A 5,816-nucleotide genomic window follows, 5' to 3' on the forward strand; every position below is an offset into this window, starting at 1 on the left:
GTAGAGCTCATGCTTCATTTTCATCCATTTATATATTCCAGAGAGCTGACCTGGTTTTTTCACACTCCATACATTTTGCTCATCAAAATGGCACTGTATTTGCTGAACCAAACTCACCACCTCTGCCCCGTGTAATCACGCACGGTAGAGCTACCCAGCATAAAGTGAAAACTAGGACCACGACCCCCAGTTGGACTATTTTGCAGTCTCTCTGCAGTGATATAACCCAACACAGCAGGTGAAATTGTGAAATAGGTCAATGGGTATTGCCACCACAGCCTGTTGCTTCCTTGATATGTAATCCAAACTCATATTTGACTCAGGTTTGCCGTTCAATGTAAGGCAATCACTAGGCTGACACATAGTGACTTACATTTATTTTTCCTGTAGCCATACAGCTCTCATAGCAATGAATATCGCTTCTCCTTCGTGATTGCTAGAATCCAGTCGGAAGCGATAGGCTTGCTCTGAAAACTGAGCGTGGCCCACGGACTGTAAGTTACTGCTGGTCGGTCATGAGCAAACATGACGTTTTAATTAGTATTTTCATGGGTGAACCATGGGGAAACAGAATGAGAAATGACTTTAGAAATGAAAACCTGACGTAGGAGACAAGGTTGGGGATTTTTTATCTACTCTGTCTACATCTCTGTAAATCAGAGTAATAATTCCACTGAATCACTGAGGCTAAACTAATGTAGGTATATCTAAGATCAGGAGCAAGTTCTAGACCTCTGCCGCTTGCCAATGATTTCAGTTAGAGAACGTAGCAGTAATTACGGACATTGAGGAAAGGATGTTTGTGTATCTTCTGGCGTCCTCATTCCTGCCAGGTACGCAGCCCGGGGAGAAAGTCAGATTGCTTCTGCAACATATCACCAGAAACCTTCTTCAGCACTTTAAGTTGAAATCCTAACAAAATCCTGCGTGGGACCAGGATTTCGCCCCCATGTTTATCATTACTCCTTAGTACATTCTTCAGCCAATTAGTTGTCCTTGTAATTGCATTTCTGTGCAATACATTTTGATCCATTTGTCAAACACCATTTTGTGGCATGCTGTGTCAAATGCTTTAGCAAATTCTAGATGCTTTAAATATGTTCCCTTCCCTTCTTCCACTAATTTAGAATTTAATTTAAAAAGTAATTATTTTTGCTTGGCAAGATTTATTCTTTACATACCCATGTAAGTGACATTTTTTTTTTAATTAAATCCAGCTTCAAACCTTACATAACCTCGTACGTTTTCTCTGACAAAGCATGGCATTTTAGTTTTTGTCTTGAGAGTAAAAGTATTTTATATCGTAAAAGGCTCCCAATGATATTTTTATTCTTGTGCTTTCCTGGTGCATCTCTATCACACAGTGCATTTTTGAAGCCAAACAGCTAAATGGCATGTTGTTATTGCAGAGTTTTAGATTTTTACTCGATATGGCCCAAATATATATAGATTTGCATGTAGTGAGATCAGACCTTCTTCCCATGAGTAAACGTCTGTTTCATTAAGTTAAAAATTACTTCTGCTGGTTTCATAAATCTCTCCTCAACAGAAAATCTTTTAATTTTCATACCTATATATTCAGCCCACAGAATTTTCAGGTAATGGTAAGTATATGTTTAAGTGTCAGTATCTGAACAGTTGTCTAGTCTACCGTTTATACAGTCTATTATGGGCTGTCTAGTCTAGGAGAAGGATGGACACCATTAGGAGACGGCGTATCCCATCCTGACACAGAGATGTGAGATAAATGGGATGAACGTTATCTGCAGATTTCTTCTTTCTCCATTGGCCATGAGGTAGCTTATACTATTAGCGTCAACTAGACTCTAACTCTTTACAGATATATGGAATGAGTTCTACCCAAAATTGAAAATAAATTAAAAAATAAAAAACCATGACGCTAATAATCTGAATGCAATACTTTAATACATCATTCCATGCAAAATGCTTGCAATAAATGCAATATGCCACAATTTATTTTGTCTTAAGTAAAATTACCGCTATGAAACAACTATACATTTGCACGTGGAATCTATACTCCAGAGACATATTCTTGGAGACTAACCATAGACTGGGTGGCATGAGCAGAGGCCCAAAGACAAACCTAAAGACAGCATTCAGTACCACTGACATGTTTGTGTTGTTTTTCCGAAAGTATTTGCTGAAAATGTAATAATTAAAAAGGTGAAATAGGTCTAGCTCGTCACGTCTGCATAACACCTCAATTTTTTCAGGGCTGAATTTCAACACCTTCGGTTTGCCCTGAAATTAAAACATTAACAACTGTTTGCTGCTGAAGAAATTACTTATGCATAGTATCTCCAACTTCTGTAAAAATAATTTACAATAAATACCAACAGTAATCTTAAAAATCCTACGAATGGAAAAATGCATTTCATTCTTTAGAACTCTTGTATCTTTTTAATGCAGAAGGACAGAATCAGTACCATGTAGCAATGGAAGGTCTGGTAAATTATTTCATACATAACAATTCATGTTTGCTTATAATTATAATTCACAGGAGCACATTCCTGCAATCAAGAGACAGGGATGCTCAGCATGAAAAAACACTTAGCACAGAGCATACCGCATGAATAATTGCCTGTCAGTGTGGCTTACTAAAGAGAAACCACGATTTTACAAGACAATTCTTGTATCTGCTTGTCTAATCTAAAGACAGATAGCTATATAAATAAAAAGAGTTCGAGAAAAAATATTTCTTATTCTGAAATTAAATTAAAAGTTAAAAGTTTATAGTATGAAAAGAACTATCAAAATGTGACAATTGCTCTCACACACGAAAGCACAGACAGTTTTCAATTACCAAAAAATAATTCACTCTCTAAAAATTTTCTCTCTAAATTCTTTACCGGGCTTGACGGTCTTCAGAAAGTATCTCACATTATAGTGAGCCCCTTCTTCCACGCAGCCCTCGCCCACCCAATGCCGCGCGCGGGCGCGAGGCTTTGCAGCGAGCGTGGCACGTGCCCCACGCTGCCTGGGGGTTCAGAAGGAAGTTTGGCTTCCTGGAAGGACAAACTCGGGGTTATTTGCCTTATTAGCTGGTTGCACTTCCTCCTCCGTGACTGACAGGGAGTTCTTGGAAAGCAAGGACTTTGGCACTAAAGCGAATTAAATTTAAAGAAAAATCTTGCCCTTTCTTACAAAGCCCACCGTGAAGGCTGAAACTCCCGAGACCTCAAACCAGCTCACGTTCTCTGCCAGGATGCTGAGACTGTCACAGCGGCGACAGATTTCATAACGATTATCATTTGGATTTTCCACTGTGAAATACACAGTGGAAATATATTTCATATATAGTACCTCATCATAAAAATCTATCAGATGGAAACATCTTACAGCCATTGAAGGAAAGCTTTCAAGTACACTTGATAATGTTTCACTTGACAAAAACTAATAAATTTTTTAATAATAATCCTGGAGAACTTAGAGCCAAGAGTTCTCTCTGAAAACATTCAGACTCCAGAAATACATCGTTTGGTTTGGAGATTTATTATCAGTTCTGAATATTATAAATCTGAGATAGATTCCAGAAAAAGGTTGTAAACAAATTATTGGGACTTCCAGGAAATACATTAAAAACAGCCAAAGTAAAAAATTAAGCTGGCCAGTGAGAAAACTGTCTAGACAAAGCTTCCATTATATGATTTAACAATCCCCGGCAAATGCTGCTTAAAAGTCAAATTGGATTCCTGCATGGAATATTAATACTTTCATTGCAGTTTATGGCAATGCATATGTTTTATGGAGATACACGTACTTGCTCATTACAGACAGTCAGACGAAGAACATCCAAAACGGACTGGATAATGGTTTGTTTTATCAGTGTCTCTCTTTCAAATAAATAAATTGTCATTTTTAAGGCAGAGGCTTCTGATGTCGACGAGGATTTCCTCATTTTCACATAGGGACTTCTGTATTTCCATTTCAACCACTATCTATACAGACTTTCGTGTGTCTGTGCGTAGTTACTATGAGTGACATAAGGAGCTTGTGGCTGTCGCCTGAGGAAGTGACCCCAGCTTTCTCCTCCCAAATAACTCCCTACACATGCTTTGCAGGTTACAGATTCAGCTTAGCTACAGGAAACTCATGAACACGGAAAGAAGCCTAATGTGTTTGACTCATCTAAGTGCTGCATCCTTATGAACATAAAAAGCGACATTTTTATGGGCATAACGGGAGAATTTGAGGTGCTTTTCCAAGTTGGACAAAAGGGAGGAATTCTTCCTGAGAAAGCCGAAGACATGGACAAATAGATCTGTTCTTTCCTTTTTTTCTGGAGACTGTATCAAAATCACTACAAGCTTTGTGTGGTAAGGCAGACAAGAAATAATCAAAGTTAAAATAGTCACTGTTTGGGGTTTGTTCTGACAGAAAAGCTTAGAAAGGAAAGCTGTGTTTCTAAGCTTCCAGGGCTGGGCTAAAAAAAGAAAAACTTGGCAGGGATGGCTAACATTTATATAAGATCAAATGCAAGTGGTTGATTTCTTTGCTCGCAGGTGAATAAATAATAGCTCCGCTTAGGAGAAGCTGTTTTGAGCTACTTTAATCAATCGTGAGGCACAAGGTTCAACGGAAACATTTTTTTCAGAGGCAACTGGACCTGCCATGCTGACGCAGCCGGGAAGCGTGGTGTCACCGTCCTCTCATCTAGCTGGAAAGCGGTCGGACTGCAGGACGCTATCTAAAGTAAGGGGAAGTAGCAAATTCTGTTATTCTGCGGTACATCTGAAAAAGCTTTTAAAAGGGCTCTTTGAAAAATCAATCCTGCTACCTTTGCTGTATGGTAGGAAAGCCCAGCAGTCCATTTTGGGTTTTAGAAATCTGTTTTTGGAAGAACGCCAGCGGAGAGATGGAGGGAGAGATACTAGCTGCTGCTGGCCCCTGATCCGTGGCTCCCAGCCCAGCATGGTCCTCCGGGTGCTTGTGGGGTGGCTTCTGCTGCCGAGGTGGACGACGGCTTTAGGCCAAACGGTTGTCTCAAGCGGTGGTAGTTTCTCACACTACGTGTCGTCTCCTGGGCATCCTCTGATCCCTTTCTGTCTTGTCGCCCCTGTAACGGTTCAAATGGATGTAAGATTTAGATAAAAAGTTAACAGGATGCTTTTATTTTTTCTGCCAAAATTAGCACTTTTTTATACTTGCAGGTCATTTCTGTGAACCCTGTCCAGAAAGAAAGCTCTTTGTTCCCGCAAAATCATTTTCATCACTGCTTCAAATACTTCATACTTCAATAACTAGCTTCTCAGACCTCCAAATGACAGGTGATACTACATCATGTTTGCTCAGTATCATTACTTACTGTCAGCTCAGGCTCTTCATCAAAAGGCTAAGGGGAGCCCTGTCTGCAGGCCAAGCAAGCCATAAAGCCCTGGCTAACGCGTCACTTTTGGCCTTAGGAAAATCACATCATCCAGAACTGGCAGAAGCGGTCTGGAATTTTCAGCTTCTCCATTTTTGAGTGCCCGGCACATTTTAGAAAGCTGGCCCTAGCTCAGCTGTCTCGCAGTCGTAAATGGAGGCGAGGACGCTTCTCTGTCTCACAAGAGAGAGTTAATATTTGTTCAGCGCTTTCAAAATGTTAAGTGCTATGTAAGTGCTAAGCATTATTAACAGGAATAATGTATGTTTTCATCTTGAGCTTGTACTCCTCTGTCTGATCATTATCTAGCTTATAATAAATAATGAATTTACCAGGGTACAATATAGTCCCAGAAAATGTCTTTCTCACTCTCTTTAAAAAAACGTTCCTAATTTTTACTATGAAGCTTGAACAACGTAATCTATCAGAT

The 5,816-nt window shown here is 39.5% G+C and overlaps 1 long non-coding RNA gene across 1 annotated transcript; it reads left to right on the plus strand.

The window, feature by feature from the left end:
- Positions 1 to 4,292: 4,292 nt before the first annotated feature.
- On the plus strand, positions 4,293 to 5,305 carry LOC112992654 (uncharacterized). Its single transcript, XR_003261585.2, has 3 exons — positions 4,293 to 4,337; positions 4,616 to 4,713; positions 5,172 to 5,305. It is a non-coding gene; the product is annotated as an uncharacterized LOC112992654 (long non-coding RNA).
- Positions 5,306 to 5,816: the final 511 nt, after the last annotated feature.

The sequence above is a fragment of the Dromaius novaehollandiae genome, chromosome 6 (genome assembly GCF_036370855.1).
Source record: "Dromaius novaehollandiae isolate bDroNov1 chromosome 6, bDroNov1.hap1, whole genome shotgun sequence".
Taxonomy (NCBI): domain Eukaryota; kingdom Metazoa; phylum Chordata; class Aves; order Casuariiformes; family Dromaiidae; genus Dromaius; species Dromaius novaehollandiae.